General features: G+C 47.9%; 1 pseudogene; it reads left to right on the top strand.

Moving 5' to 3' along the window:
* The first annotated feature begins 481 nt into the window (after nt 1-481).
* Nucleotides 482-1,436, top strand: LOC140430227 (somatostatin receptor type 1-like; annotated as a pseudogene).
* Nucleotides 1,437-9,999: the final 8,563 nt, after the last annotated feature.

The raw sequence follows: 9,999 nt of genomic DNA, 5'->3' as shown, positions 1-9,999 counted from the left end.
GCACTGCCTGTGGAAGTAGCACGGTAGCATTGTGGATAGCACAATTGCTTCACAGTTCCAGGGTCCCAGGTTCGATTCCGGCTTGGGTCACTGTCTGTGCGGAGTCTGCACATCCTCCCCGTGTCTGCGTGGGTTTCCTCCGGGTGCTCCGGTTTCCTCCCACAGTCCAAAGATGTGCAGGGTAGGTGGATTGGCCATGATAAATTGCCCTTAGTGTCCAAAATTGCCCTTGGTGTTGGGTGGAAGTGTTGAGTTTGGGTAGGGTGCTCTTTCCAAGAGCCGGTGCAGACTCCGGGGGCCGAATGGCCTCCTTGTGCACTGTAAATTCAATGATAATCTATGATTAATCTAGGACAAAGGTTCAGCACAGCATCGTGGGCCGAAGGGCCTGTTCTGTGCTGTATTTTCTATGTTCTATGTTTTAAGCCACTTTCCAGCCCAAAAGTAATTCTTGAACGTACCTGACTGTGTAATCATCGAAATGGAGTCCACCACCCCACGTCAGAATGGGAGCATATCCAATGCCAACACAGAGATTGTCATGATCAGTTTTTTTCTTAGTCTGGTTTGTCTTGTTGGAGTACTGGGAAACCTCTTAGTGATCTGGATCATTCTTCGTCACATTAAGAAACTATCTGCGACCTTGTTGTTGATACTGAACCTGGCTGTGGCAGACTTACTTACTGCCATGATTATACCATTCACCGTTTATCAATGGACTATCCGTCCTTTACATAATGGACTGTTGAAAGTTACATCCTATCTCATTCTGTCATTCATGTACATCAGCATCTTCTCCATCAGAGCGATAAGTGTTCTGCGGTTGGTGTCTGTGAAGCACACAACGTGTCTACAGAAGTGGCAGAGACGGAGAATGACTGGTAAAGTAATCGCTCTTATTTGGGTATCAGCCTTTCTTTTGGCTGGTCCAGTTTTTACAGATTCAGGATGAAACCGCGTATATATGAAAACTCTTACCCAGAAGAGTGAGGCAGCATATATCTTGGAATTCTTGGTGGGTTTTCTCATTCCCTTTATCATAATGTGTTCCTGCTATTCACTTGTGTTTACCAAAATAAACCTTTCAAACCTTGAACAAAGGTGGGATGGTAATTTTGACAGTTATTGTAGCTTTTGCAGTTTTCTGGCTGCCATATCAGATAAGCAATGCTTTGGCCATTAGCCTTTTCCACAGAGATGCCTCAGAGACAACTTGTGACTTTATTTTAAAGATGAAATCTTCTGGTATAATTTCAGCTTTAGCCAGTAGTTGCGTTAATCCCATTCTCTATGCCTGTACTGCCCAGAATTTTAAAAGTGGATTCAAACTGTCAAATATTGCAAAGCTCTTTGAAGAAATGAACATCAGGTTAACTGAGAAATCGGACAAAGCAACAGATGATGTGGAAGAAAAAGGTGATCAACCGGCTACATGATTGTTGTGTCCAATTTGGGCGTAAGCCAAAAAAGATCAGTCCTTCTGAATGGACCTTCACTCAGAGAAACTCGCGAACTGCGTGGACAGCAAGAACCTCAGGACCTTAGACGGCCACAACACATTATCACCCACTGGAGTACTTTGTGACTTGTGTTCACTGTGTAATGCGATAAATCCAGGACCTCCAGTTCTTCATGAGTTGCTTCTAGACTTTTCCTGTAGCCTTTATGATCATGCAGTATGTTATCACAATTTTAAAAAATAATTTGCCCGTGGCTTTAGTAAATAAATATTAATAGCTGTTCGGTAGAATAGAACTTGTGTAATGCGGAAAAAAGAGACAAGCTTTTGATGATTTATCTTAGGACAGATACAAGAATGCCAAATTTCAAAGGGAACACGAATGTATCCCACTGATGGCCATATACTTTACCATTCCAGGGTAATTTGGGGTGGACTGGTCACATTTGGGCATCAAATGTTCCCAGTCTACCTCAAGTTACCCTGGAAGGGTAAGGTATCTCCAAAATTTGAGCAAAAGGTGAAGCTAACCCTTTCATGTTGCTACTATGCAGCAGCAACAGGTGTTGTGGTTTTCCATCAAATCTGCCGTCAAATCAAAAGGATGTTCTGCCTAACACACAAATTACACATATTATACATGACATCCAGTGCTGATGTGCAGGCCGTTTGTCCCATTGACTTGTGGATCATATCAAACAGCATGTCCTTTGATTGTTTGCAATAGTCAGAGTACTGCTGAGATTCAACGAACCCGTACTTGCAAAACTCAAAACCCACCTAACGTTACATGTTGTCCCTGATAGCAGCACTTGTTGAACAATCCCAAGTCTGCTAAGAATGACACCATAAACCAAACAGCCGGATTCGCAATGTAGCTTACTAACTCTTGCTGGATGCTACATATGTTCATCCACCGGGACCTGTTCTGCAGGCAAAAGGAATCTGTCCAAACGTTGCAGCTTTTTTGAATAAACAAAAGGATGCGAGACGACAGCTCCCCACTGCATTTGGCAAAGTAATGTCCTGACCAATCAGAGGTCCCTTTGAAAGTGAGCATTCTTGCTTCTGTCCTGATGAGTGGAAGACTTAAAGCTTCGTCAGCATGTCTCTTTTCTCAGCCATAAGTATGTACTGTCTGATTCTCACTTGCTTGGATGTTGGTTATCTCAGTTGGCGAGATGACCAGCATGTGGTGCAGAATAACAGCAATGGCATTGGTCCAATCTTTGTACCGACTGTGGTAGTTCATGGAGAGCTGCCCCCTTACCTTGCCCCATGCTTGATGCAGAGTGTTGCCTCTCAACCTATACAGCCATTTGTATTTCTCTGGCAGAGAGGATTGCAGTGGTCTCTTGTGGACTACCGGTAATTAATTTGGGCAGCTGGCAGGAAAGTGGAGTTAAGGCTACAATCAGATATGCTATAATTTTACTGAATGACGGAGCAGACTCGATGGGCAGAATGGTCTACTCCTGCTCCAATTCCTTATGATCTTACGGCCATATCCCACCTGCTTATTTACTTTACTTATACGGAAATAGTCCAGCCTTTTGAGCTGGAATATTTGAGTTTGGTGATTGGAAGCTGTGAGCATTTGCGTCTGCTGAGATTTTCTGGATGCTGGATGTATATAATTGCTGTATTCTGATATAAATTTTAGCTCCAAAATAAAACAGTGCTTATTGCTATAAAGAATGGCATAATGATATTTTTTTAGGATTAAAGATGAATTAAACCTGTTTCATAGAAATAAATAAAAGTTACAATTTGGAAAAAGGACATGAGCGGGTTTATCCTTTGGCCGACGCTGGATTCGGGAAACGCGATCAGGCGGAGAATTGGTTTGGACGCCGAAACCATGTCGGCCGCCGGTTTCACGCTAAATCGCAATTCTCCGATGCCTCGATAGCGGCGTCAATTCATTCCAGAATGCACGTACAGTAAACACATTAGCATATCATGAACGGGCTTGACCTGGTGTTCTCCGGGGCCTCCGCGATGCTCCACCTCTACTGGGGCGAGGTTCACCTGTGCTTTTAAAATTCGTTATACAGGCGCAGCGGCTGCTGAGGGGGAGGGAGAGGGGTTACAGAAAGTGTCCCAACATCGCCATAGTTTGCTGACAGTTGTGCCGCTTGCCGGGGGCTTCTGCCAGGGCCAGGGGAGTAGCAGGGAGTGGCCAGGAGGGGTGGGCTGTGGGGTTGGGGCGGATGGGAGCGGAGCACCATTGCCACGGCCTGCTTGCGGCTGACTGCCCCTGTGAACATAGGGCCACAGGTTGTATGGGTGTCCACCCAGGGCACTCCCCCTAGGTGCCCTCTGGCCCCAGCCGGCCCATCAGTGGGAAGGGTGCATTCCAACGCAACCAGTGACATTTTGTAGGCTGGGATGAACGTGCGTGGGAAGTATAATGTATACAATGTGGTTGCAGCTTGTCAGCCTCCTGAGTGTCAATCATGGACCCAGTGAATCTGGCACCCTTTCTGATTGGAATCGAGTGTGTACCATGCCGCGGCGGCCAGTGCAAGCCTCTCCATGGTCACTGAAACGTTCCAAGTTCGGCGCCAATTGTGCTGTTGTGGAAGTCCACGGATCCTGCGCCGGCATCAACACTTAGTCTCTGAAACGGAGAATCCCGCACTTGAGTTGCAACGATTCGCTTGAGTTGGGTTATTGATCCATCAAGTGAACAAATGGTTCTGATCAGGTTTGCCCACCCTGTTCCAATATCCCTCAAACCCTGTTCTTCATCCACATAACCAACCAGATATTTGGCCGTTGATCAAGTCCTTGATTTTAATGCCAGTGACAAAACGACATTTCTCAGCGCTGACTTTGATCTGAGCTACAAAATACCAAATGTAATGGTGGGAATGAGAATTCCAGCTCCATGGAGAGGGGAATCCCTCACAGCGTGGGTCTGCAGTATTATGTCATGTGGGAGAAAGCAGAGACCACTTGGCATTGACCAATCTGTCAAACCAGACTGCTGCAGCCTCTGTCTTCTTAGCAAGTCAGAGGAACGATAGGTTAAATCAGCCTAATGTGATCAGAATTATTTTAATAAATCATAAATTGAAAGGTAAGAAAGCAGCCTACATTGTAAAGTCAATGATTAGAGAGAAAGCGAGCGACGCATTTATTATTTTCTGTATTGAGGAGGGTATAGTACTTCAGGTCTCACTGTCTTGTACCCCTTACTGTTCATTCATTACCTCATATAAATAAAACTTGACTTTTATTTCAAAACTGTCTGGTGGCAGTGTTTATTCACCCTGCTTCTCAAAGGGAGGAGAAACATGTGGTTTTGTGTGACATGGTGGCTGATGTCTGTGTGGGTTTCCTCCGTGTGCTTCGGTTTCTTCCCACAGTCCAAAGAAGTGCAGGTTAGATGGATTGACCATGCTAAATTGCCCCTCAATGCCCTAAGATGTGCAGGTTGGGTGAGGTTATGGGGATACGGGAGGGGGCCCGGTGAGGTGTTCTTTCAGAGGACCAAGCAGGCTGGATGGGCCGAGTGGCCGCCTTCTGCACTGTATGAATTCTATGATTCTGTGTCCAGATAAAGTTTTCTACTTTGATCTCTGAATTAGTTACCTAGATATTGGGTAGCGACAAAAAAAAGCTGACTATAGGGAGAGAACATGTGTCTCGAGACTAAGAGTTGTCAAAAGCGCATCTTTACACATGGTGACCAGGATAAATTATTCTGACAGTCTCTGGCCCGACACCTGTGAGTATCCTGTTTTAATCCAAGTGTGAAAAAAACTGTACTCACCAGAATGCCTCTCCAAATCATTTTGTGAGCTGATGGATTTAGTGAAGGCTCAATTGCAACCTCGACCATCAGTTATATTCCAGAGATTCTAATTTGTTTCGAGGGTGAGAGCTCCAGGCGAATTGATCGTGACTTTCATGGCTAAACTGAAACAATTATCGGAATTGTGATTTTGGAGCCACCTTAAGTGACATGTTATGGGACAGGTTAGCGTCTGTTAACAAGACAGAGGAATGAAAGGTTAATTCAGAATAATACTATCAGAATTCTTTTAATAAATCATAAATTGAAAGGTAAGAAAGCAGCCTACATTGTGAAGTCAATGTTAAGCGAGAAAGCGAGCGACGCATTTATTATTTTCAGTATTGAGGAGGGTATAGTCCTTCAGGTTTCACTGTGTTGTACCCCTTACTGTTCATTCATTGTCTCAAATAAATAAAATTTGGGCTGGATTCTCCGCTCCCCGTCGCCGAAATCGCATTCGTCGATGGGGCGGAGAATCCGTCTTGACGCTGATATCGGGAGCGGCGCCAGTTTTTGTATTCTCCTGCCAACTGAAAAGCAGCATACTCTAGGAGTACGCAGCACCGATTATCCATGGCCTCAGGCCACTGCCTGAGGCCCCGCACCGCGATGCTCCGTCCCCGACTGGCCGTGTTCCCGACAATGTAGGACTCTCATGGTCTCACCCATCGTGAACTTAGCGTGGCGGCTGCGGACTCAGTCCGGCACTGCCACAGTCGTGGGAAGGCCGATCTGCGGGCAGGGAGGCTTCATTTGGGTCTGGGGGCACTGTGGGTGGGCGGTCTGGGGCGGCACTTAGATTAAAACTGGATACTCACAGGTGTCGGGCCAGAGACTGTCAGAATAATCTATCCTGGTCACCATGTGTAAAGATGCGCTTTTGGCTACTTTTAGTCTCGAGCGGCTGAAGTGGGGCACCAGTTTTGCGGCCCGGGTCCGTAGGCTGAGTCTGCCATGGACCACAGTCCGGCCGCTGCAGGCCGCCACCGTGTGTATGCGCGGCCACGGAACTGGAGGTGCTCAGCGCCGCATCGGCAGCTAGAGCTGCGAGCTCTACGCTGCCTCCCTGCTAGCCCCCATCAAAACGGGGAAACGGTGGCTGTTTACGCCAGTTTTCCTGGCGTAAATGACCACCGTTTTCACGCCGGCGTGGGGATTTAGTCTTCAAAATGGAGAATCCAGCCCCTTGTCTTTTGTTTCAAAACTTTTGTCTTTGTCTGGGGACAGTGTTTATTCAGCCCGCTTCTCAAAGGGAGGTGGAACATGTGGCGTCATGTGATACAGTGGTCGGTGTACACACCAAGTTTTCTCATTTGATCTTTGAACAATGTTACTATTTACCTAGGTATTGGACAGCACTGAAATAACCAGCTATAATTAGAGAACATGTGGCCTGAGAATAAGAGTGGCTAATGATACAGAACCTGAGAAAATGTCCAGCATAGAAAACAGAAACTGTGACAGAGATGGTTCAAATCGACCAGAAAGTGGCCGTCAGTGAATTATTCAGATGTGGAGAAACCTAACAGCTGAGTTTGGTTCTTTCTCAACATGATGGCCTGGATTCTCCACCACCCGCTGCCGGTAACGGGGTCCCCGGTGCGGCGGAGAATCGAAAATACAGGATTGCTGCCAGGTGTCAGTGGCGCTGATCTGAACACAATGCTCCGAACCCCCACCCCCGACCGCCCCCACACTAGTGGTGGGGTCTGTAGGGGGGTCCTTTAGTTCGGGGGTCTCTGTGGGAGGGGTTTCCTTTAGTCAGTTGGTCCCTGGAGGGTGGGGGGTGGGGTTCCTTTAGTTAGGATATCTGTATGGGGGTACCTTTATGTGGAGAAGCCGGCATTGGACTGGGGTGAGCACAGTAAGGAGTCTTACAACACCAGGTTAAGGTCCAACAGGTTTGTTTAAAATCACTAGCTTTCGGAGCACTGCTCCTTCCTCAAGTGAATGAAGAGGTAGGTTACAGAAACATTTATATAGACAATTCTTGGAGATCCTCTCCACTTTGAGCCGGCAGTTTGCGGTGTCGATGGTAGCCATGATGTGGATATACCGGCTATATATGTCTATATAAATGTTTCTGTAACCTACCTCTTCATTCACCTGAGGAAGAAGCAGTGCTCCGAAAGCTAGTGATTTGAAACAAACCTGTTGGACTTTAACCTGGTCTTGTAAGACTTCTTACGGGTGGACCTTTAGTCAATTCGTCCCTGTGGGTATTGTTAGGGTTTCGCTATGGGGGTACCTTTAGTTCAGGGTCTCTGTGGGAGGCTCCTTTAGTCAGAGGGTCTCTTCAGGGGACCCTTTTGTTATGGGGCCCCTGGGGTTGCCTATTAAGGGGATCCATGGAGGGATCTCCCTATTCGGGGGTCCCTGGGAAGTTTCCCTAGTGAGCATGCCTACCATGTTAAACTAACCAATTAAGTGCTTTCACTTCCCCTTTTTCTCTGCAGAAAACACTTAACTGTCTTTCATGTGGTCCAGGAGCTGTGAATCAGAGCTCGATGTTTATAAAAATTGATTTAGCTTCACAGCTGACTATTTGAAAGCCACTCAAGTGTGAAGGGAGATAAATGAAACAATGCAGATGGCGGTGTGTGTGTGTATGTGTATATAAGCTGTTAATCAGAGCCTAGTTAAAGCAATTTCACAGAGATATGAACGAAAGACTTGCAGATCAAAGATCTGAGAGAGTTGGCTCGTTTTCTCTTTCCAGGAATTGACAGGTGCTGCTTCCTCTGCCTGAGCCAGCAGGTGATTTTTTTCATTGCCTCTTCTGAACTGCTTTATAGTTTTGCAGCAGTGGTCTCTCTTACGGGGACTTCCATGCAGGGCTCTCTTATGGGGGCTTCCAGGCATTGGTCTCTCTTCTAGGGGGCTTCCAGACAGGCAACTCTTTTATTTAGGGTCTCTGGTGGAGCTCTCTATAATTGGTGGGTTTCCGGTGGGGGTCTCTCTAATGGGGGTTCTCTAGTGGGGTTTCTCTCACATAGGGGGTGGATTCTGTGATCCTGAGGCTAAGTGTTGATGCCGTCGGAAACGCCGTCACATTTCTCAATGGCATCAACACGGCCTCAGGATCAGCAATTCTGGCCCCTACAGGGGGCCAGCACGGCACTGGAGCAGTTCTCGCCGCTCCAGCTGCTGATCCCGGCGTCAACTGGGCGCCACGGGATCCGCGCATTCGCAGTGGCACCGGCGCCAACGCGTGCATGCGCAGTGGCTCCCTTCAACCCGCCGGCCCCGACGCAACATGCCGCAGGGCTGCAGGGGCCTGTGCGGAAGAAAGGAGGCCCCCAGCCAGAGAGGCCGGCCTGCTGATTGGTGGGCCCCGATCGCGGGCCAGACCACATCGGAGGCCGCCCCCACAGGCCCTTTAATGCCGAGTTCCCGCCGGCTGAGAGCAGATGTGCACGGCGCCGGCGGGATTCGGCTTTTTTACGACGGTTGCTCGGCCCATCCCGGGTCGAGATTCGGCGGGGGGGGGGGGGACCCGTAGAGCGGCCCCCGACCGTCGCCGCGCCAACCACGCCGGTGCCAATGGCGCTCTGCGGAGAATCACGTGCCGGCGTCAGGGCGGCGCGGCACGAATCGCGCAGGTCGCGGGGATTCTCCGGCCTGGCCTGGCCTGCCCAGGGTCTTTGGCGGGGGTCTCTTTATTTAGGGGGTCTTTGATGGGGGTTTCTCTCATGGAGGATCTCTGTGGGCGGGCAGCGGGGGTAGGGGGTCTCATGGGGATGGGAAAGATTTGCATTGTGGTGGGAGGGTGGTCCTCCGATGGACTTTGGGGCAATACTCTCTGCAAGGACCACCGTGTCAGGGCCACATTTGTAAAACCTGCTCCAATTCTTGCCCACATAAATTCTGGCCCAGAGGACTGGAGAATCACGCGGGCTTGAAGAATATGGTGCACGGCCCATTAATACGATGCAAATGGATCTAAATGACACAGTTGTATCCTCTTACTGGCGAGGGCCGCGAACCTCACTGCCGCTGCCAGCAGGGGACTTGAGAATCGGATGGGTGCTGATCCCGATTTTCTGGATTCTCCGTTGCGTCTGGAACTGCACTACCAGCAGCAGGCAACCGCGAATCAGCTCGGGATTTGGTTTTGTGTCTGTTGATTCTCAGTTCCGTTAAATTTTCTGGATCTCTTGTTCAATCTTGCGATGAAATTTGTCAACAGGCTCACCCGATTCTTACAGCAAGGCTTGAGGGTGGAATCGATGATTTGACGTTAGCAGGAAATATGTGCTGAATTCTTCAAAAATGTTGTCCATGTTTCTCCTGCGGCCTTCAATTAGCTCCCTGCTAATAAATAATTGAAATCCTTTTACCTGACCCACAAAAGAATGTTGCTGACCTTTTTCTCTTCACTAACGTCTTTTAGAAAACTACTGAATGTCAGTCCACACTTTTGTTTAAACCACTCAAATACCTGTCTGCAACATGGGCTTGAGCTGTGTGCTTATTTCATTTCATTTTTGCATGTTTCACTCACTTTTTCTCGCTCTCGGGCAATAATCTAGCATTAAATGTGTTTAAAATGTTTGGATTTTACCATCAGAAACTCGCTGCTGCCATTTTCTGTGTCTGGTTGACTGGAGTTAGAGATATTCACACTTTCGACTCAAGGTGATGGGGCTTTATCAGATGTATGTTTTGCTGCTCCCCATGTGGTGGGTGAACTGATAGATTAGTTTTCAGCAAATGAGTTCAATGCAGCAGTAAA

This window comes from Scyliorhinus torazame, chromosome 10, assembly GCF_047496885.1.
Source record: "Scyliorhinus torazame isolate Kashiwa2021f chromosome 10, sScyTor2.1, whole genome shotgun sequence".
Classification (NCBI taxonomy): domain Eukaryota; kingdom Metazoa; phylum Chordata; class Chondrichthyes; order Carcharhiniformes; family Scyliorhinidae; genus Scyliorhinus; species Scyliorhinus torazame.
This window is presented reverse-complemented; position numbering and strand designations above follow the sequence as displayed.